At 41.9% G+C, this 23,638-nt stretch overlaps 1 protein-coding gene across 1 annotated transcript in view; it reads left to right on the forward strand.

The window, feature by feature from the left end:
* Positions 1–22,801: 22,801 nt before the first annotated feature.
* The window catches only part of PRKG2 (protein kinase cGMP-dependent 2), a 113,399-nt gene continuing 112,562 nt past the window's right edge, over positions 22,802–23,638 (forward strand). The window contains exon 1 of the mRNA XM_029925771.1: positions 22,802–22,815. The gene's annotated coding sequence lies outside the window, so the exon portion shown is untranslated. The remainder of the gene's footprint in view (positions 22,816–23,638) is intronic.

Consider the following 23,638-nt stretch of genomic DNA (forward strand, 5'->3'; position numbering starts at 1 on the left):
CAGTTGTGGTAAATGACATCTAGCTTATCCTTGGAGTGCCAGACAGACCAAGTGTAGGGGCCCCTGGGGGCTCAGTTGGTTAAGTGCGGACTTTGACTCAGGTCATGATCTCACGGTTTGTGGGTTACGGCCGTGCATCGGGCTCTGTGCTGATAGCTCAGAACCTGGAGCCTGCTTCGGATTCTGTGTCTCCCTCTCTCTCCTGCCCCTCTCTCTCCTGCCCCTCCCTTGCTCATGCTCTGTTTCTCTGGCTCTAAAAAATAAATAAATGTTAAAAAAAATTAAAAACAGAGACCAAGTATGTTTTTAGTGAATGTTTGTTTCAACAAGACCTCCATGTTACCAGCACAGCTCTTATAATTCACTTAGTAATATCCAGACAGTCTGCTGCTATAGACTGAATGTTTGTGTCTCTCCCCAGATCTACATGTTAAAACCTAATCTCCAAGCGGTACTATTAGGAGGTAAAATCTTTGGGACATTAATAGATTAGAGAGGGAAGCCCTCTTGAATGAGATTAGTTCTCTTATAAAAGATACTACGGAGAGCACTCTCATTCTTTTGTCATGTGAGGACATAGGGAGAAGACAGCCATCTTATGAAGTAGGAAGCAGGCTCTCATTAGACACCCAAACTGCCAGTGTCTTGCTCTTGGACTTCCCAGCCTCCTGAACATCTTGCTATGTAAGCCACCCATCTCTGGTATTTTGTTAGAGCAACCCAAATGGACTACAATAGTCTATAGTCACAAAACCAAGTAGTAAACACACTTAAATTCAATTAAGTATGGCTGTATCAGTTAACCTTTGTTGTGTAACAAACTAGAAGTAGAAGTGTGGGTCAAGATTATGTTTCAGTATCAATTCTGGGAATTTTTTTGATGGAATTTTCTATCAAAATTATACTGACTAGGTTGTTATACAAATAACAAAGAGTAGTGTTTTATACATTATAGGTGCTTTTGAGTACACATTATTCCTATAAACAAATATTCTATTTTAGGTAGATGCTAATGTACAAGACTGGATCACTGATTTAAGAAAGAAAGTGAAATATCTATCCAAAAGGCTGGTTATCAGATATTAATTTTTAAATGTTTTTTTATGTTTATTTATTATTGAGACAAAGAGAAACAGAGCATGAGTAATGGAGGGGCAGAGAGAGAAGGAAACACAGGATCCAAAGCAGGTTCCAGGCTCTGAGCTGTCAGCACTGAGCCCAACGTGGTGCTCAAACCCATGAAGCTGCAGTTGGATGCTCAACTGACTGAGTCACCCAGGTGTTCCTCATCTGTGATCTTTTAACAAAATTGATTGCCTGGGCACTTTTTTTTAGATACTTTAATATTACCTTTTTAAGTGTCCTTCATTGGCTGATAATTATTTAATACACTCATTTATTGAATAAATATATGTTGAGGACTGCATTATTTGCAAACAAAATGGACTTGATCTTTACTTTGGTAAATAAGAAGATATTAAGTCACTAAAAAGCACCCATAAAAGTATAATGAAAATTATAAAAATTTTTATGAATATAACATAGAAAGTACAATAAAGGATCATTTGTTCAATAAACATGTATTGAGTAGCTTATTATGAGCCAGTTAATGTGCTAGGCACTGGAAATACCAAAATGAATGAGTCAGAGATGTCCCTTTCTTTTTGGAGCTCCCTTTGTAGCATGAGAGAGAGTCCCAGTGACCAATTAGCCAATTAATTAAAAATAAAGACTAATTAAAAATTTTTAAAAATGTTTTTTAATTTATTTTTGAGAAACAGAGAGAGACAGTGCGAGCAGAGGAGGGTCAGAGAAAGAGAGATACAGGCTCTGAAGCAGGTTCCAGGCTCTGAGCTAGCTGTCAGCACAGAGCCTGATGCGGGGCTCCAACCCAGGACCCATGAGATCACGACCGGAGCTGAAGCCAGATGCTTAACCGACTGAGCCACCCAGGCGTCCCAAATATAAAGACTAATTAAAAATGAAACAAAATTAATGCTACAAAAACAAATGAACAAAGAACAAGTAGGACCATTTTTACAGACTGAGGGCTGATAAGGTCTCCAAGAGAAGGTGATAGTTAAGCTGAGATCTAAAGATGAAAGAAGATATCATTTTAAGAAGAAGTAGAAAATTTCCAGGCAGAGGAAACAGGAAGAGCAGAGCCCTGGGGGTGGAAGATCTTGACAGGACAGGACAGACATCTTAATGGCAGTCCAGTGACCATTGCTTTTGCAGAGTAATGAGTCCCACAAGATAGAAGCCAGATCTTGCAGGTCTTCATGGGAGGGCGAGAAGTCTGTATTTTATACTAATGAAGTGGCAAGCCATTGAAGGATTTTAAGCAGAAAGGGAAACATGTATTCTAAGAATAGTCTGCTGCTGTGTGGAGAATGGAGTAAGGAGGTTAAAATTAGAGAGCAAGAAAGAAGTAGGGGAGTTCACTTTGGACATGACTGTACTAACCCTAGTGAGAAATGAGTGTGGTTGGATTGCAAATGTGGATGGCACTGGGCAAAATTTGCCTTCAGTCAGAAGCCAACTCAGACATTCCAGGAAGTCAGTTCTCATCAGATAACAAATAGCTTACCTACTCTACTATTTTTAAAAATACATTTATTTTTATATCACTTCTCTATTTTGACTGGAGAAAAGCAGAGTTGAGAGTTGCTTTAGTTGGTGCAAATAAAATGTCAAAAGCAATGTATCGGTCCACTGACTTCTTCTTCAAAAGAACTAAAAAATGTCATCATTTTTATATTTGGAAATTCACTCTCACTTTGTTCTGTTTTGATCTGTATGGTTCACTTTAAAGATAATACCATAGCTACTCTGGCCTATATGTCTGGCAGTGGCTTGTAACCAAACATATTAAAATTCTGGCCTGTAATGATTCATTTTTGACTATAGCAACTTAATTTTTCTTTTTTACATGTCATTTACCTTGACTCTCCTGTTAGGCTATAAGCTCCTTTTCAGTGTCTGAATAACCCAATTCTTTGGTCCACAGGTTTCATAAACTTAAGAAGAGTTACCCATTCATCTTTTGATCTTGAGCAAAAGCATAGTGCCTGAAATAAAATACATGCTCTGTCTGCTTGTGGGATGGAATTTGGGTGTCCTGCCCTCAAGGAGGTTGCTGGTGACTTGCGGCTGGGGCGGGGAGGGGTCTGTTGCATCAAAGATGACATGCTGTTAATAAGCATGGTAGGGAAAGTAGGTTGGGCCACAGAGGTAGCAGAGAGAAAGGAGGATTATTTGTGCACAGAAGTGTCAGGGATATCATGAAAAGGGATGTGATTCCAGGGGAATCAGTTTCATAAAAAGAAAAAGCAAGGGATATACTGAAGCTATAAACTTCCAAAAAACCTTAAATTTGCTAAAGTATACTGAGAAGGTGGGCAATACAGAAAGAGACAGAGTCTAGAGATAACATACGCGATTTTGTAGGTCATGTTACAGAGTTTGGACTTTTTCTGGCAGGCAGTGAAGCAGGGGGCAGGGATAGGTCTTAGCATGGACGAGCTGTCTCAGCGATGTGGTCAGGCTTGCATTGTGCAAAGAGCACTTTGGCATTATAGTTGGCATGTGTTCCAGCACACTGGGGATTGAGTTGGTAATATCCTCTGGCAATAGAACAGATGAGAGATAAAGCAGAGGCCATGGAAATGGAGACGCAGGGCCAATTCTAGAGATTTACAAGATGGAATAGACAAGACTTGATGGCTAGATACTAGAGTTTGGGGAGAACAAGGCATTAAGAAGTCTCCAGATTTATGACTCAAAAGACAGGTAAATCATGGCGTCACCCATGTCGGGGAGTGGAGCAAATTGACAGTAAAGAGGAAAAACCAGTCCTTTGTGACATTTTGAGTGTGGAGTGACTGTAGGCCCTTAGAGGAGAGGACGCTGCCCCTTAGTGTCCTATATAACAGACAGTTTTTCCTAAATGTCTTTAATAACATTTATGCCTTTGTTATCCCTGAACAGCATCTTCTGTGTTGTGTTGCTACTTCCCCCGCCTTAGAAAAATACTCATTTTTTCTCGCTGAACTTTCTCTCCCAATTAATCATGACATATTCCACCTACCTAATAAAGCTCATCACCCCAGAGTCAATATCAATCCCTCTGCCTTTCTTACTAGTCAGACACATTAGATGACTCAGAATGTTCATAACCATTCCCCTTCCTTCCTCTTTATGATCACGTTTTGTCTAATATACCGGCTCACTGCCTTACACACATATATCTTTAGCTCTTGCCAGCCAGTTTCTTTCCCTAGTCTCTTACTGTGACATCCTAACGCTGTTTCTGCCTTTACATTTTCCTGGACTATTTGTCATTCACACTATTGCCAGATCAACTTTTCTATGACACAGTTTGAATCCTATCACTTTATTAGTTAGAAGCATCAATAACACCTCATTGTTTATAAGGTCATGTAGAAGTACCTTCATGATTCATAATTTAAAACTTATTCCCTACACATAGCAAATCACTTCTCACTTCACAAATGATACCTAAATTGTGATTTGAAGCCACTCTGATATATTGGTTATATGACTTTGAGTTATTTTAGGAAGGGTTTAGACAGACAGAAAGAGGGATTCTGCCTCACTTCCACCACCAGCAGTGCATGCACCCGCACATACACACAGACACACAGACATACACACACTTTTGGATTCAGTTCTAAAATTAAGTTGCCAAGGGTATTGTTATAAGTTGAACTGTGTTTCACCAAAAAATATGTTGAAGCTGTAACTCCGGTACCTGTGAGTGTGACCTCATTTGCAAATTGGTCTTTGCAGATGGGATTAAGTTAAAATGAGGTCATTAGGGTGGGCTCTCATCCAACATTGGTGTCCTTATGAAGAGGGGACACTTGGACAATATAGTCATACAGGAAGAATGCCAGGTGATAACGGAGGCAGAGACTAAAGAGCTGTAGACAAGACAAAAAATACCAAGGATTGATGGCTATCCCCAGAGGAGACAAGGAAGGATTCCCCCTTTCAGGTATCAGAGAGATAATGGAACTGGTGACATTTTGACTTCAAACTTCTAGCCTCCAGAAATGTGAGACAATGCATCTCTGTTGTTTTAAATACTGAGTGTGTGGTAGTTTATCCCAGGAGCCCTATGAAGGTAATAGAGATACCATACTTCCTGAGATTCAAAGTGGCCACAGAGCCTGGCTTCTCGCAGTCTCCAGTATTTCTGGAGGGTTCAGCTGCTCTGGTAGCAGTGTGCTTGCATGGCAGAGACACCGCGGATCTAGGAAAAGTGCTACTGCTGCACTTTTATGAATAAACTTGCAATACCATCCCTGAAGAATTTACAATCTTTGGCCTTCCATTCAAGAGAGTGTTGACAATTGTGGCATTCCTCTTGTTCTTGATCCAAATTCAAAGTTGACAAAGCCACAACTTCATCCAAAGGAAGAAATGACAGTGGGTCAGGCATCTTTCAATCATATATTTGCCTCCACATCACTGCAATGCCCATTTCCATGCAGATTCACTTTTTGGTAACAACAGTAAAATGTTCCCTACTTGTCCTTGTCTTTTTTTTCCAGCGTTGTGGTTTACTTTATCAAAATCTTTATGTCTTACTTTTTTCTCTGCAGGTATTGCAGGGAGTTTGAAGAAAAGCGATACAATTCTGACCTTGGGGCATCTGGGTGGCTCAGTCGGTTGAGTGTCTGACTTCAGCTCAGGTTGTGATCTCTTAGTTCATGAGTTCAGGCCCCGCATTCAGCTCTACACTGACTGTGAATCCTGCTTGGGATTCTCCTTTCTCCTCTCTCTCCACCTCTCTGCTACTTGTGCTTTATCTCTCTCTCAAAATAAATAAATAAACTTAAAAAAAAACCTCTGGTCTAACCTCAAAAAAGACCTTGTGGTATTTTACTCTTTCAACTTTATCACACTTGTTTTATTTCATTTGTCTCTAGGATAATCTATGCTTTTTCATGTGTTCTTGCTTTTGCATGTGTGGGTTTCCTCACCTGGAATGTATGCCCAATTCATTTCCACCTGAAGAATGCCATCACTTCTCTAGTTATCACAGTCAACACTGTCCTGAGCACTGCACAGACGTGATCATACATTTATATTCACCGCTTATAGAGGCTTATAGAGGTCAGAAAGGAGTGGAGGTGGTATTTGAACCTGGCTCTTTCAGATTATAGAATCAGGGCTCCTCACTGCTTCTTGGCCCCTTCTGAGCTAGAGATCTCCCTTAATTTCCCTAGCCATATATTCCTTTACTCCTCCAAGTTCCTATAGTTTTGCACTTTTATTATGACTTTGTATATTTTAACTACTTATTCACGTTTGTGGCCCCAGTTGGTAGATTTACACAAGACAAGAAATGGTTTTTCTTGCTGTTTCAATGATGGCTCATAGTAGGTCCCCAATAAATATTTATTGAATGGATTAGTGGGTGCTGAATAAATGCATGCATAGATTATAGAATTACAGCATTTTCTATTCTAGAAGACAGAGACTTAGCCTTTTGAAATTTTGGATCTCCAGGATTGAATAGGTCTGTTGGTTGAAAGAATGATTGATTGATAAATGAATGCATGCTTGAATGGGTTATTATAGTTGGCTAGAAGGCCATCATGTGGCAATTCAACTTCTGTACTTATAAGGGTTGGGAGCAAGTGATAAAAGATTATGTCAAAAGTAAAAGTTCATCTAATCTCTGTTAACCTCAGATTTAATGCAGCTAATCCAGCTTCATGGAAGGGACTAAAATTTCAAGACTGAGTAAATGAAAATATTAAAATTGAGGAACAGTTTAGTTTTTTCATTCACTTACTTATACTTAATTAATTTTTTTGTCATTATTGAAGCCTATGGCTGGGGAAGCCAATCAGGCCACTGGGCTAAATCCCAGAGTTAGTCACTGTGGTAGATGGTACCCCTTATGACATACGAAGTAGTTTGAGGCTTGTAATCACAGCAGTGGTTTTCAAAGTGTGGTCCAGGGACCCCTGGGAGTGTCCAAGGTCTTTTCATGGAGTCACAGAGGAAAACAGTTATTATGACAATACTGAGACCTTATTTGCCTTTTTTGTTCTCATTCAGTGGAATTTCCCAGGCTTTATGTGATATGTGAAATAACACAAGATGGAACAAAAAAGTCAATATGAAAATCCAGAAATCTTCTCCTAAGCCAAACATTAAAAAGATTTGCAAAAACACAAAACAATACTTCCCTTTTATATTTTTGGGGAAATAGTTATTTTGTATAAAATGATATCAGTTTTTGTTGATATTGAATGGTTTTACAATAGTTATTTTATTTTTTTCTAATTTTTTTAATGTTTATTCATTTTTGAGAGACAGAGAGAGATAGAGCATGAGTGGGGGAGAAGCAGAGAAAGAGAGAAGAAGACACAGAATCTGAAGCAGGCTCCAGGCTCTGAGCTGTCAGTACGGAGCTTGATGTGGTGCTCAAACTCAAAAGCTGTGAGGTCATGACCTGAGCTGAAGTTGAACACTTAACCGGCTGAGCCACACAGGCACCCCATTGCAATAGTTATTTTAAAATAAATATTTATAAAATTTCTTGGTTTTAATTTTGAACATGATAAATATTGATACATATGGCCCACATAAACAATGTATGTTGGGGTCCTCAAGAATTTTAAGACTGTAAAAGTCTTCTGAGAGACCAACAGAATGTGAGAATCACTGAATTAGCCAAATGTGGACTAAAAAGAAATTTTAAAACACACTGCCCCTCAGCTGGTGTGTAAGTTAGGTATAGAGGCAGAAGGCACATCGCTTACATAGTTTATGACCTCCACCCTTTTTCTTACCTTATTTCTTTGAAACTACTCCCTCCACAAGGCCAACTCAAGTCTGTTTCTCTAGGAATCTGTAACTGGAACTGAATATTTAATCTCTGGGCTGAGCCCAAACCCTGTTGTCCATTCTCCTAACTGCAAATCCCTCAAAACATTCTTCTCTCGGCACCGTGGAGCCTCAACGCCTACATAAAGTCTGTTCAAGGAAAAATCATTACAATTAGCTTTTGGAGAGTGTGCTAATTATGTAGTTTCTGAAATGTTCTCTCAATAAAGGAGCCATTCACTAATGGGAAAAAATAAAATAACTTCATCACAGGTGCAGGATTTCTAATATTTTAATTAAATGTTGTATTTTTATTAATTAAAAAAATGGATCTTCAAGCACTTAATTTCTGTTAAATTGTCAAAAACAATGTGGTGCTCACTTCTGTTCTTAGGGAAAGGAAGCAAGATGTGTAAATTGCAAAGTCAGTAACAAAGGGGTCAGAGAAAAGGAGAGGGTCTTGTAGTTTAGGTTGATTCATGGTTCTCCCCACGGGCAGGATCAGAGAATGGAAATAAACAGTGGCATCTGACAATGTGCTAAGACGGAGGACCACATAGTTGTGTTTGATTTGATTTATTGTTTGCTGTCTTTGAGCAGATGGTTCTGCCTGGCATTGTGGCGTTAAATTGGCTCACTTCATAGTACGCTGTTTACATAGACTGAACAAAATCTGGAAAACAATTTGCCCCATTGAAGTCCTGAAACTAAACAGGATTTTCAATTATCCTTTTTTTTCAGGGAAATATTATTGCTGACTGATTAAATGAAATCTTTGGAGTCTGGAGGACTTTCTGGGAGGAAGAATCAGTTACAGACCATCTGGGTTTGAGAAATAGACAAGTGTATCTCTCCGGTAAGGTCCTAATGGGTTTAGTTTCCCTTGAACAGTTATCTCAAAAGATAAATGTAATATAGTTCAAGCCAGGTTTCTGCTGTTCAAATGCCAGGATGGGCAAACAATAGCCCATATATACATGGCATAATCTTCTACAAGTGCCAAGTGTAAAAAAAAAAACAACACAACAACATTCAAGTTATTTTTATTTTTCTTTCATTACTTTGGAGGTAAAATTGTCACTATTTGTAATATGTATTAGCATATTAGTATATTTTTAATACAAATTAATATTAGTATATATCAGTATACAACATAAACAGCAGGCAAAAGAAACAAGCAAGCAAAAAGCAGCCACTATTAACAAACAGCTTACGTTATCCAAGCTATGGCTAGATAGGCATGGGTGTTCTTTTAAAATTTATAGCTTGGGCTGCCATTTATAGAGCTGTTGCTATGTGCTATTTCCATTTGTTGGGTGCCCGGCATCTGAAAGCCAAAACAGCTAACCCATCTCCAGTTATGGTACACAGGTTGTCCTGTGAGATGGAATTATTTCCTGGCGTTCCAGAAGAATGTTGTTTTCTGGCTGGTAGTTATACATGAATAGGTATTGACATTATTATTTTATTAATTACTATCCACTGAATGATTATCACAGAGAAGAAGACCTCATCTCGGCCGCATATGAGTTTACAGTTTAATCCTAGAACAGGTACATGAACACATGATTATCAACCTGCTTGATAAATGCTGTGATCCAGGCAAAGCCTCAGCCAGATTCGGACATGAGGGGAACAGGCTTGGGGGCGACCCAAGGCTGGGTGAGCCTGGGTTCAGAGTGCAAGCACACATAAAAGTGAATGTATTTGTTCGCCTCTTTTGCTACCCTATCCCTCTACCCAGTCTCAGTACTGTATATAGGAGAGCATCATGGTCTTTCATCTTCTAATCCTCAAAATCATGTTTCTCTTATAAAGACTTTCCATCTGACTACAAGTACCTCCTAGTCATTGAACCTCCAAGCCAGTTTAGACCCTGTGGAGCTCTCAACATTCCTGGAGTGGCCAATGGGGAGAGGCAGGGAGGCTGCCGTCTGAGGTTTTGCCCCCAGATTTGTGGACCAGCAGCAGTAGTGTTGCCCGGGAGCTTGTGAAAAATGCATTATAGCATCTGAGCTCCTTCCCAGGCCTATTGAATCAGCACCTGCATTTTAACAAGCTCCCCAGGTATTCAGATGCATACTACAGTTAAAAAAAAAAAAAAAGCACTGGTTTGGGGCACCTGGGTGGCTCAGTCGGTTAAGTGTCCGATTTTGGCTCAGGTTAGGATCTCGAGGTCTGTGGGTTCGAGCCCCGCATTGGGTTCTGTGCTGACAGCTCAGAACCTGGAGCCTGCTTCACATTCTGTGTCTCCCTCTCTCTCTGCCCCATGCATGCTTGTGCTCTGTCTCTGTCTCTCAATAATAAATAAACATTAAACAATATTTTTTTAAAAAAACATTGGTCTCAGGCCTCCTAGGTGGCCAACGTATTTCTCTGACAGACCCATCCCAAGGCAAGCTGCAAAATGTAGCTCTGACATGCCAGAAAACCACATTAAATATTTGGGACTTTATCATAAGAGCAGCAAGAAGGCCTTGGAGGCTGAACTGTTTGCGGATTTTTACAGGCCCTCCATACTCTGACTTCTGAAAACCCCACATCTACAACATGGGAAGCACATTCAAATATATTGGCATCCCATCCAACATGCAGACATTTTTTTTAAAGAATGAAAATTTTGTACAATTAAAAAAGTTGAGTTTTTATATGACCAAATTATTCCTTTGGTTTTCTGATTTAAAATTGATTATAGGAGTGCCTGGGTAGCTCAGTAGACTGAGTATCTGACTCTTGATTTTGGCTCAGGCCATGAGTCATCATGAGATCAAGTCCTGTGTTGAGCTCTGCACTGGGCATGGATCCTGCTTAAGACTCTCTCTTTCCCTCTGCCCCTCCCCTACTCTCATTCTCTCTCTTTCTTAAAAAAACAAAGGAAAGAAAAACATTATAAATGGATTATATATATGTATATAGGTATAAATACAGATGTACACTTGAATTGCTAGTTAGCATAATATCATGCTTTATAGATATTTAATTAAACATTTTGTAATTTTTTTGTAGTATGGAGGTAATAATTTTTTCCAGGTCCCATGTAATTTCACAGGTCCTCGGTAACTGATGGTTCTAAGCATCATGGCTATATGCTTGTTAGATTAATGGGCTTTGATCAGAGAAGTGACAAAGTCAGCTCTCTGTTCAAATGAGATTGCTCAGACAGCAGTGTGGAGAGGGCGCAAAGGCGGGATGGGAGCAGAAGTGGCTGCAGGGAGACAGTGAAGGGACTGTCACAGCAGCTCAGGCAAGAGATGAGGCTGATGGTGGTGATGGAGAGAATCTCATGGATATTGGAGATACGTGTGTGGCAGAATTGTCGGGACTTTGGGATGACATCTTCATGGAAAGTGAGGGAGAGGAGATAAATACGACTCCTCAAAATCCAAACAGAGAAATCTAACTGGAAAGTGGCTTATTTATACAAATGACCCCAAAGGAATTGTTAGTTCTTAGGGAAAGGATGTTCCTTTACTTTTGGACATGTTGTTATTGAGTAGCTTGCATCTTGGTACCTGAGTGGAAATATTTTTTTAAAAAGCAGATAAACAATCTGTTCTGGGATACCAGAAGAGAAGTCTGACCTGGAAACGTCGACTTGGGAGATGCAGGTGGAAAGTGGAATAAAGGGTCTCTATGCTCCTCGTTACTGCAGAACCAAATGGGGGCGCTACTTTCAAGATGATGGCCACCATCAGAGCAGAAAGACAACCTTACTGATGCAGCAAGGAATTTTTTTATTAAAAAAAGTTTTTTAAATATTTTATTTATTTTTGAGAGAGAGACAGAGACAGAGCATGTGTGGAGGAGGGGCAGAGAGAGAGGGAGACACAGAATCGAAAGCAGGCTCCAAGCTCTAAGCTGTCAGCACAGAGCCCAGCCTGGGACTCGAACTCACCAGCTGTGAGATTATGACCTGAACTGAAGTCTGATGCTTAACCAGCTGAGCCACCCAGGCGCCCTGAGGACTTTCAACACTTATGTTTAGAAGCAGACTCATGGGCAATGGAACTTGAGAAGGAGCAGCTAGTGAAGAAGCAGAGAAACTCTGGAGGATAAAGCTACTCCCATATGGAGTGAAGTAATAGTACTCAGTGCTGCTGAGAGGTTGACCAAAACAGACAAATTTCTAAGGAAACTAGAAATGTGGAGCTCATCGATGACCTTGGGGCAAGTATTTTTGGCAGAGTGGTGGGAAACCAGATTCCTGAGTGTGGTGACAGGATAACAGCCTCCTCCAAAAGTCCAGGTCCTAATTTCCAGACTGTGGAATTGTTACATAAATGGCAAAAAGGACTTTTTAGGTAGAATTAAGTTAAGGATTTTGAGATGAGGGGATATCCTGGAATATCTAGGTGGGGCAAGTGTAGTCACAAGAGTCCTTATAAGTGAAAGAAGGAGGCAGAAGGGTCAGTCAAAGAGAGTCTGAAGATGCTAAGCTGTTGGGTTTGAAGATGGAAGGGGACCGTGAGCTAAGAAATGTGGACAACCTCCAGAAGCTGGAACAAACAAGGCAACAGATTTTCCCTTAGAGCCTCCAAAAGGAATGTGGCCCTAATAACACTTCAATTTTAGCCCAGTGAGACCCGTCTTAGAGTTCTGCCCTCAAGAACACTAAGACAATAAAGTATCTGTTGTTAATTGCTTTAAGCCCCTAAGTTTGTGGTAATTTGTTATAGCAGCATTAAGAATTAAGAAACTGATACACTAAGGGGCACCTGGGTGGCTCAGTTGGTTGAGCATCTAATTTTGGCTCATGTCATGATCTCACAGGTTGTGAGTTCGAGTCCTGCCCTTGGGCTCTGTGCTGACAGCTCAGAGCCTGAAGCCTGCTTTGGATTCTGTGTCTCCCTCTCTCTCTGCCTTTCCCCCATTCATGCTCTGTCTCTTTCAGTCTCTCAAAAAAGAATGTTAAAAAAAAGAAACTGATACACTGAAAATCAAAAGAATGACAAAAGAAATGATGACAGTAAATGTAGATGTTGGGAATTTGAGGAGAAGATGTATAAAATATAATGAAAGAAGCCCTTGCTTATGGTGGGAGAAACTTAAATATATATAAATATATCTGCTATAAGGTGGGAAAAACTTAAGTTTCTCATGTATACATTAGCACGTGCACACACACACACACACACACACACACACACTTATGCTAATGGGAAGATATCAGTAGGAACAGGAAGACGAAAGATTCAAAAATAGAATCAGGAGGTTAAGGAGAAAAGTGGGGCAGGAAGGGACAAAATGCGTAGACAGAAGCATAGAGAGATAGGACGAGGGACATGGCATCCTAAGGGGAGGTGAGAGATGAAAAACCATTTCTTGCTATGGATAACTTTCCAGATATGGTGAGGGGATACTGAGGTAGTTCCTTACAGATGTGTTATACCTACATTCTCTCTGCTCTAGGTTCCATGTTTAAAATAAAAGTAATAATAGTGATAATAATAATATTACTTCATAGGGTCAAGGAGAATAACTGCATGAATGCATGTCCAAAACAGGGCTCACATGCACTGTATGGGTTCATCACATGTAGCTATCATTACTAGTAGGTTCATTTTCTAGAGCTATTGTAACGATGTACCACACACTGGGTGGCTTGCCAAGGAGATTTACTGTCTCACAGTTCTGGAGACCAGAAATCTGAAATTGAGGTGTTAATAGGCTTGCTTCCTTCCAGGGCTATGAGGGAAGACTCTTCCAGGCCTCTGACTTTGGCTTGTAGGTGGCCATCTCACTGTGTCACTTCCTATCACCTCTTCTCTATGTGTGTGTGTCTGTCTTTATGTCCAGACTTCCCCTTTTTAAAAAGATGTCAGTCATACTGGATTAGGGTCTACGATATTGGCCTCCTCTTAATTACTACATCTGCAATAGCCCTATATCCAAATAAGATCATATTCTGAGGTGCCAAAAGTTAGGGCTTCAGCCCATGAATTTGGAGAAGGTGGACACAAGTCATTCCATAGCCCCATTATTATTGTTTTCTCTCTGAAGCATCAGTAAAGCCAACAACCACAAATAAGGGTTGTGAGATAAAAGTTTGAAGAAAGAGGAAAAGATATGCTATTTTTATTATAGCAGAAAGAAGGCTCACCAGGTAAATTGAGCAGGATAATCAGGGAGTATTTAGTAACCCAGATGAGATCTGTATCAAGAACGTATAATGGCATAAAACTCAACTCCTCATTATTGCCTATGGGGACCTGTGTAATCTGAGCCCAAGTCCATCCTCACTGACCTATCTAGTGTCAAGTTCATCCATGCTCACATGTTCCAGCCACAATGGCCTTCCTCTGCCCCTAAAACTCACCGAGCTCCTTCCAATCTCCTGGTCATTGCACTTGTGATTCTCTCTGCCTGGCATGTCCTTCCCCTAGATTTTCCTGTGGTGGGTTCTGCTTCACCATTTAGGCTTCCTTCAAATGCTTCCTGTTCTTCTATGACCAAGTCTCAGATGCAGCTCTCTACATGTCCAGCCTATGCCACTCTGTCTTATAGTCATTTTAATACTTGCTAATGGTGAAAACTGTCTCTCAAATTTGTTTTCTACCTTTTCTTCTGTAGAGTTATTCCTTCTCCCCCTTACTATTTCCTTTATTCAAATACTCCATTCCCATTCTCCTTCTCCCATGAGGCAAATATTCCAATGTGCTAATTTTGTATCTATTTGCCTTGCTCCATTAGTACTCTCTTTTCAAGTATAAGGAAGTGAGTTTCCTCTAAGATCAGAGTTTTTTTTTTCAGCTTTTGCAAGATACAATGTTGTAGAAGGTACCAAGAGTGTGAAATAATGCACTGAATACTTTTAAAAAATATTCAGGTATACACATATATTCTGGGTCAATAAAATACAGTGAGATTGCATTTGTTTAAAATTTTATTTCTCTCAGTCCCTACCCTGTGACCTCTGGAATCCACCAATCTTTTCCCTTTATCTATGAGTTTTCTTTTTTCTTTCTTCTTTGTTTTGTTTGTTGGTTTTTTTTTTTTTTTTTTTTTAGATTCTGCACTCCACACAAATTAGTGATCATATACTATTTAAATGTCCTTCTCTGTGTGGCTTATTTCACTTAGCATAATGCCCTTGAGGTCCATTATTGTTATTGCAAAAGCAAGATTCCTAAGATTCCTTCTTTTTTATGACTGAATGATAGTCCACTGTGTGTGGGTGTGTGTGTGTGTACACACACTGCAGTCTCCTCATCCATTCACCCATCGTGGATACCTCGGTTGTCTCTGTGTCTTGGTTATTGTACATAATGCTGCAGTGAACATGGCAGGGGTGTGTATATCTTTTCATGTTAGTGTTTTCATTTTCTTTGGATAAATTCCTCAAAGTGAAACTGGTGGATCATAGGGTAGTTCTGTTTTTAATCTTTTAAGGAACCTTCATATCGTGGTCCATAGTGGCCCACCAATTTACCTTCCCATCCACAGTGCACAGGAATCCTCTTTTCTCCATATCCTCACCAGCATTTGTTATTTCTTGTCTTGGTGATAACAGGCATTCTAATGGGTGTAAGGTGCTGTCTTATTGTGGTTTTGGTTTGCCTTTCTCTGAAGATTAATGATGTGAAGCATCTTTTTAGGTACCTGTTGGCTATCTATATGTGTTCTTTGGGAAAATGTCTATTCTGATTTTCTGCCCATTTTTTAAATGAGATTGTTGGGTTTTTTGCTTTTGAATTATATGAGTTTTTAATATATTTTGGACATTAGCCCCTTACCGGATATATGATTTACAAATATTTCCCATTTGGTAGGTGGTCTTTTCATTTTGTTGATGGTTTTCTTTTGCTGTGCAGTAGCTTTTTAATATGATGTAGCCCACTTGTTTATTTTTGCTTTTGTTGTTTTTATTTTTGGTTTCAGATTCAGAAACTATTGCTAAGACCTATGTCAAGGAGCTTATTGCCTATGTTTTCTGCTGGGAATTTCATATTTCAAGGCTTATGTTTAAGCCTTTAACCCATTTCAAGTTAATTTTTGTGTATGGTGTAAAATAGCATTTGAATTTCATCATTTTGCATGTTGCTGTCCAGCTTTCCCATCATCATTTACCAAAGAGACTATCCTTTCCCCACTGAATATTCTTGACTCCTTTGTTGTAAATTAATTGACCTCATAAGCATGGGTTTATTTCTGGGCTCTCTATTTGTTCTTTTGATCTATGTGTCTGTTTTTGTGTCATTACCATACTGTTTATATAACTTGATGAAATAACTTGAAATGCAGTAATGTTTAGTATATATTCAGTACTTAGCACTGCCTATAAACTGAGAAAGAAGCTGGTCAAGGACAGAGAGAAAGGAAATAGAGAGTCAAGGAATTAGAGATTACCTTACAGTCAAAAACACATGAAAAGAAAGTAATAGAACAAATAAACTTGAGGGATGGAAGGGGGTAATTGTACAGTGTACCATCTAATTGCAGCCTGGGTTCTCTAGAAAACAGCCTGAGGCAAAGTTCACCTGCTAACTCTTCATTAGGGGGTGATATCCTGAGGAAGCAGGAGTAAGGCAAAAGGAAAATGAGGACAGATGGAGAAAAAGCAGATTCAAGGTGGTATGTTACCCCTTTGTTCACAGATTCTCTAGAAAACAAGTCTGTTTGCTGAGTCACACTGGAGCGGCCAGAATATAGAACCATTACATCTTTGAACAGCTCCTGGGTGGGCAGAAAGGGCAGGCAATTATCTGCTGGCTTCTTCTTGGCTCCTGTCTCACTGATCAGAGTTGTCTCCAGAGGGGATTAATTCTAGTGTATCTCTAGGATATGTTTTCGGCCCCCTCTAGGTAGCAGTTAGGGAAGCTGGAGCTTTGGTCCCAGGTCAAACCTGGGAGTTGGAATAGCCGAGGCTACCTCTACAGTGGGTGTTACGAAGGCTAAGCTGGTCTGTCCTCACTTCAGAGGAGGTGCGGTCAGGGGCAGAGTTAGCCTAGGCTATGATGGAATGATGGAGATGGCATGAGGCACTGTTAGGGCCATTGTGTCTGAGAAGCAAGGCAAAGGGCTGAAGCCTCTGGGTAGGTAGGGCTAGGGTGCACATATACTATCTGAATCAGTGATTTTATTTATTTATTTGCATTTATTTTTTAATGTTTATTTGTTATTTTGGGGAAGAGAGAGAGAGAGAGAGAGAATGAGTGGGGAAGAGGTAGAGAGAGGGAGACACAGAATCTGAAGCAGGTCTAGGCTCTGAGCTGTCAGCATAGAGCCCAATGTGGGGCTTGAACTCACAAACAGTGAGATCATGACCTGAGCCAAAGTCAGACGCTTAACTGACTAAGCCACCAAAGTGTCCTTGAATCAGTGATTTTAGAGGAGATTCCAGACGTGACTGTATCAGTGGGTGGCTGAAGCTGAATGGAGACTAGGGATGTTGGATGTGAGGACTAAGGAGGTCAAAGCATTGAATGGATGGTCTATGTTAGCCTTGAAATAGCACAGGGTGGTGGGATTCCAAATAATGTGACTTTAACGCATAGTTAATATACACTGACTGTATATGGTTAATATACACTTAGCCTGTAATATACACTGAATGAGCTCCCATAACAAGAAAAAAAACACACCACTATTTAGGAAAGTCAACACACTATGGACTGAAATTAGGTATATGTAGATAAAACTAAAATGGAATGTATTTATATGGTAGTTTTTTATAGAAAAACTTACTATCATCTGATTATTAATTAAGGAGATTATTAATCTGTAAGTTAATTGTGTCATTATTCCAAACAATTGTTTTTATTCCAGAGGGAAAATTAAGAACATATTTCAAATTATTTTTGTAGAACTTTGGAAATCTAAGTACAGTTCTTCTGGGTAATAAGTCATAGCTCACTCTATCCTGAGGATTTGGGCCGGCAAGGGTGATAAGAAATATAGACCGATAACAATAATATAAAGTAGAAAGTGGCAAATAGCATAAAAAGGCCTGAGGGGTTCTGAAGGCATGTACCTAGAAGTAATGAGTGAAGCTGTGGGGAGAGAGAGAAAGATGAGAGAGAGTGAGATAGGGAGGAAGGCAGGGAGGACAAGATCCTGGGAAAATGTGGAATGAGTGGAAGTGGGTTGGGGGAGGGAAGACTTTCAAGGCGATCATGGACAGGAGACTGGTCAGTTCAAAATGGGGACACATGTAGGTTTTGGCTCCTGCCTAAAGGGACTGGAACCACTCAAATGTGCCCTGGGTTAATGTCCGTGGGGTGCATTCTCCTTTCCATCAGGAATCTGTAGGGAGGGATTTGGGAAATGAGAGGCCATTGGCCTAAAGAGAAAAGAGTGGAATGGAGGATTGTGCTCCCAGAGCTAGGCCTGGAAGATTGTGTGATGTTAGTAATGTGTTTCCACAGAGGAAATAGAGGCACTGACTACAGGGTTCTCTCTCATGTCTCTAGTATCTTTCTAAACAATTTTAAAAAAGTGTATGTATATATGTTATATATAAATTTATACATATATATAAATTTACACACATAAATTTATGTATTTATTTATAAAATAGAGGCAGTACATTAAAAAGTGGAATTTTTGAGTCTATTCCACATATTAAAAAGATTTAGGCTACGTATGTACTGAAGATGTAAGAATTGATACAACAAAGTCCACGCTCTGAGGTCTGATACGAGAGAGACAGTTAAAGAGCATTTGTGACTTGTGGCAGCACTTTGCTGTCGGATCCTAGAGGAGAGAGCTACTATCCTGCAACATTAGTAAAACATCATGGAAGAAAAGAGTGGTTTTGAGGTGAATAAAGGGATTGTTGGCTGCAGGGAGGTTGGAGACCAAAAAACTGCGGTGGAATCAGTTGGCCTCGTTTCATGACCATATCGCGTGATGCTGGACCCGGAGAGGAGGAGCACCAAAGGCAAACAGTATTGTTTTCCTCCGTCAGGGTTTGGCAAAGCTAATATGGAAGAAGGGCAGAGTGACCTAAGGTTCTAGCTTTAGCAATGGAAATGGATGCCTGTGGGGTCAGTACAGCAAGATAAACAAGACAGAAGACACATGGAAGAGGGAAGGAAGGAAGGGAGTAAAACCAAGGAGATGAGGAGAAACCAGAGCATGGTTTTGACCCTCTCCCATCCTCAGGAGATCTTCTGGTGACTCACAGAGAGAGCTCAGCTTGAGCCTGGATGCTCTGAGCTGGGGCTTACCTGTAGTGAGCACAATGGTGATCTGATGGGGTGGCCTGACAGAAGTCTGCGTGCAAGGCAGCTACGGAGCCTCCCACGAGGCAATTTATCCCAAGACAATAAGATTCGGGCTGGATGAGCTTGAACTAGAACTTCGTCATGCAGGGGCTTGGGATTCTGACTTCAGCAAGGAAGAATTACTGTCCCCTTGAATACAGGTCCCTGGGAGAAAGAGAAAGTGGGAAAAATCAAGAGATTTTTAAATTCAAGGCTGCTTGCTACTTCCCCAAACTGCATGTAACACAAAGACGTGTACTTTACCCCCATATCTCCATAGGCTACCTCTGAGCTTCGACACCACCATAACTCTAGTGCTCCGCCGATGGTGTTTGGCAGAGACAATGACTCCCAGTGGAACAGAGGCATACCCAATGAGAGAGGGTTTATTCATGAATCCATGTCCTGCACCTCCAGTAGGACCAGAGAAACCTTGTGGAGGTGGCCTGGAGGAGGCATGTTCCTCAGTCCACGGCCAGGAAGACAAGGGGATTTGGTCTTCTTACTCTCTCAATAGAAGCAGAAGTTAAGATTTTAGGCTGTGGAATTAGCTAGATCAGCTCTGCAATTTATTAGTTCTGTGAACTTGATCAAGTTATTTAACTCTTTGAGCTTGTTTCCTGAGATTGGCATACCTCTTTGAATTGATATAGTAAGTGAGATATTGCATGTATGCCTTTAACACATGGAGTCAGACCACACTCACAGTTCCCTCTGCCTGAAGGCCCTTCCCCCTCACTCCTTGCTGACTCTTACTCATCTGAAGTTTAAAGGTTGTTTTAAGAGGAGTCCTCAGGGGCGCCTGGGTGGCTCAGTTGGTTAAGCGTCCGGCTTCGGCTCAGGGCATGATCTCACGGTTCGTGGGTTCGAGCCCCGCATGGGGCTCTGTGCGGACAGCTAGCTCAGAGCCTGGAGACTGCTTCACATTCTGTGTCTGCCTCTCTCTCTGACCCTCCCTTGCTCACGCTGTCTCTGTCTCTCAAAAATAATAAAAAACATTTTAAAAAAATTAAAAAAAAAAGAGGAGTCATCAAGGAGCCCTCTCTCATAGCAGACTCTAGATTGCCTACCCAACATCCATTGAGCTGGGGCTTACATATAGCTTTCTCCTTTTTGTTCAGGTATCAGCTCCTCAAAGAACACAATTCTGAAAAGTTTAAGGGCAGATTGTGAAAAGCCCAAGCCAATTTTGGCAATCCTTCCTCCATGCCCAGAATTTAGGTGTGGGTACACAACTCAGTTTGGACTAATGGCAGGTGAGAGGAAGTCTGCTTGAAGGTTCTAAGAAAGATTTGCCCACTCCTGAAAAGAGACAGACTTTGCTACTATTGGGCATTGTGAGGATTACTTTTCATAACAGGGGCTGCTCCACCCAGGTACAAGGGTGGCATGCTGCAGATGGCAGGGGGCATGACAGAAATAGCCCAGGTCTACCCTGACATCACTGAGGTGCTGAATTTACCAACCAGAGCCTCTCGACCTTGGGACGTCTAGCTACATAAAATAGTAAAGTCCCTTGTTATTTAAGAAATCTTGAACTCAGTTAATTATTAATTGTAGCCTTCTGCATCTGAATTATAACCCCGTATATTTTGCTCTCATATCATTTTCTTTCATAGCACTTTTTACATATATGTTGTTTTTGTGCTTATTGATTTGATGTCTATTTCTCCCACTGAACTGTTGATTCTAAATGACGAAGATCATGTGTTGATTTTGTTCACCACTGAATTCCCAAATTTTTGCATCTGGTCTGAGGCATGGGAGCTGCTTAAGCATGTTTGTGGAAAGACTGGATAAAGGCTCAAACACAGTCACTTTTCTCCTCCTCCTCCTCCTCACCATCCTGGGATCAGCTCAAACCCTGGGGCAGGAGCAGTACGTCAGTGGTTTTTTATGCTTTTGCTTCAAGAAACAGTAGGAAAATACATATTACATGGTTGACCAAATATACATGTATACACATATTTAACCGAAACGAAAGATCTACAGAGCATGTTTACTCTTATTATGCATGCTGTACTCCGATATTTTTATTCTATTTCCTTAAAAATGTGGACCCATTAATTAGCAATCCACTAATCCCCCCAAAATGGACTAAATGAAATGTAAGGACTTTGAAAATCCAATTGTCTTCTTTTAGTTGCTAAACAGTTCATAAAGATCCATTCTGTTGATGTAGAAGTTCATTATTACAGTGACTTCACAAAGACTTATTATTTTTCCTTTTTCTGTAGAGTTCTTTCCCAGACCATCCCCTTTCTTCGGCTATTTTGAAGGCCTGCATAAAATGGAAAGACTTTGGTATGTGTCCATGAAAAAGTACTTTGTATTTCTGCTTATTTTGTTTTTTCAGTTAGTACAAAAACAAACTACGTTCTTCCTCCTCTGAAATTTAATGGCCCCATTCAACATATTTGACGTGGGCCTCATTTCTATATAAGTTTATATATGTACTAGTGCAGGCCAGTGTTACCGGAGTCCCACAGCCACCATGTGGTTTAAAACCCAAGAGAGTTGGGTTCTGACATTCCCTAGTGTCACAGTGAAGAATAAAACCTCACTGTACTTCCCATTCCTCAGCACAGAAACTACCCTTGTCCACGGTGGATTTGCTAGTGAAATTCCTCTGGGGGCAGGAGGAAAGGGGAAAGCCACACGAAGATCTCACAACTCCAGAGCACAGCAAATAATGCGGTGGGGGTATTTATATATTTAGAAAACCATAATGCGAGCCTCAGGGGAAAAGCCCCCCCCCAAAAACAAACAAAAAACCCCCCATGTAATCAAAAGGCGACTGGGAGAGCATTACTAGCTTGGATGATCAAGAAAGCTCCCTGCTAAAGGACCTACAGATTCCGAAGGTATAATCTCTGTCCCTTAAAACTCGGTTCAAACCACTGCCCCCTTTCCCCCCAGGATCATGCGAAACGGCAAACTAGATGTAAGTCTCGGCTCCAGAGTCCGGGAAAGAGCACTTCTCCAAGCTGCTCTGGGGTCACGTGTCTTCTAGAAGGGCATTGGTGTGACCCGGGAGAACACACGTCCAGGATGCATGCGCCTGTTTGCGCTCTGGGAGGGAAGGCGAGGTGGGAACAAGCTTGCAGTGAAAACAGACCCAGAGGGTTGGGGGCGGGGGGGAAGGGAGGAGAAGGAAAAGATGAACGCGTCCCTGAACTTTCCTCTCCCCTCGTCCCACGCACTTGAAATAGAAATAATAATATTTAAAAAAATGCTTTACAACCACGATGTTATCTCCCTACTTAAGTTGCCTCACTCTGGAGGGTATGGGGTATAAAGTGCAGACTGCGGCTATCGCCGATAGCTTGTCTCGGGAGTAAAGGTTCTGGCCGGTGTGGGTGCGCGCGCCGGTGACCCCACCTTTTGGGCAGCCGGCTCCCAGCTCTTGCACGCAGTAGCCCCGGCTGACCCTCCCCCCTCCTTTTCCTCCTCTCCTCCCTCCTTTCCTCCCTCCTTCCTTGCGCGTCTGCTCTGCACCGGCCCCCGCGGAGGAGGCAGGCGGCAGCACCCAAGCCGCCGCAGCTCCTGCCCGCAGCGCGCTCGCCCGCGCCCGCGGATCCCACGCAGCCCGAGCGTCGGCAGAGGCAGCCCCGGGCCCGCGCTGCGCGCCCTGCGCACGGCCCGGGCTCGCGGAGCTCCCAGCGCTGGGCTCGGGCGCCGCAGGCGGCTGGGGAGGGCGGCGCGGGAGACGACGCGGAGACGCAGGGGCGGCGGCACCAAGGTGACAAGCTGCGCACCTGGAAAGTTACCCGGCTGTCTGGTGAGGTTCGCGGGCGGAAGGCTTGGGCGCCCGGGGCAGCGCCGGCGGGGGACGGGGTCGGGGTGCGCGCGTGTGCATGCTGTGCGTGCACTGCGAGCTGTGCCCCTCCGTTCCATACCCCGCCGGTCTCGTGCGTGTGCTCTTTGTGTGTGGACGTGCGCACTCGTTGCGTTTGCTTGGTGTGGCAGCCTTTCGTGAGCTCCTGGAGGCAAGGGAAGGCTACTTGATTTTAAGAAGCTTGGCTGGGGGCGGGAGGGGACAGCTCAGCCCCGGTGGGGATTCCTCAGGGCTGTCACGCCTGAGCCCCGAGCAGAACGGCGGTGGAGACTGTCGCTCCGGTTGGGGGCTTGGCGCTGCTCTCAGGGCGTGCGCTCCAAGCTTCGCCTGGCCCTGGGTAGCTGCTGGGAGACAAGTACTGGGGCCAGGACTTTGTGAGTCCTTGTAAACTTGTGTGGGTGTTCTGTGGCACTCCCAGCACCGAGAGGCGCTTCCACATTGCTTGCTCTGTATTTCCCAGTGATGAAGAAACGAGAGCAGACAAACAAAAACAATACATCAGCCGCTTAGGGGATGAGAGAAAGCAGTGGGATCAAGTTGGACAAGAACTAGGGTGCGAATGCATGGCAGTTGAGGCTGCAAATGAGAATAGAAAGAAACAACTCAGGCAGAATTAACAGGTAGAAAGGTCTGATGGAAGCCTGGGTGTCCTCATCTTCACCTTGTTCTCAAAGTTCCTGGGGGCTTTTTATTATAAAGGAAGAGAGCAATATACAGCTGCCCCCGC

The sequence above is a fragment of the Suricata suricatta genome, chromosome 1, assembly GCF_006229205.1.
Source record: "Suricata suricatta isolate VVHF042 chromosome 1, meerkat_22Aug2017_6uvM2_HiC, whole genome shotgun sequence".
NCBI lineage: Eukaryota > Metazoa > Chordata > Mammalia > Carnivora > Herpestidae > Suricata > Suricata suricatta.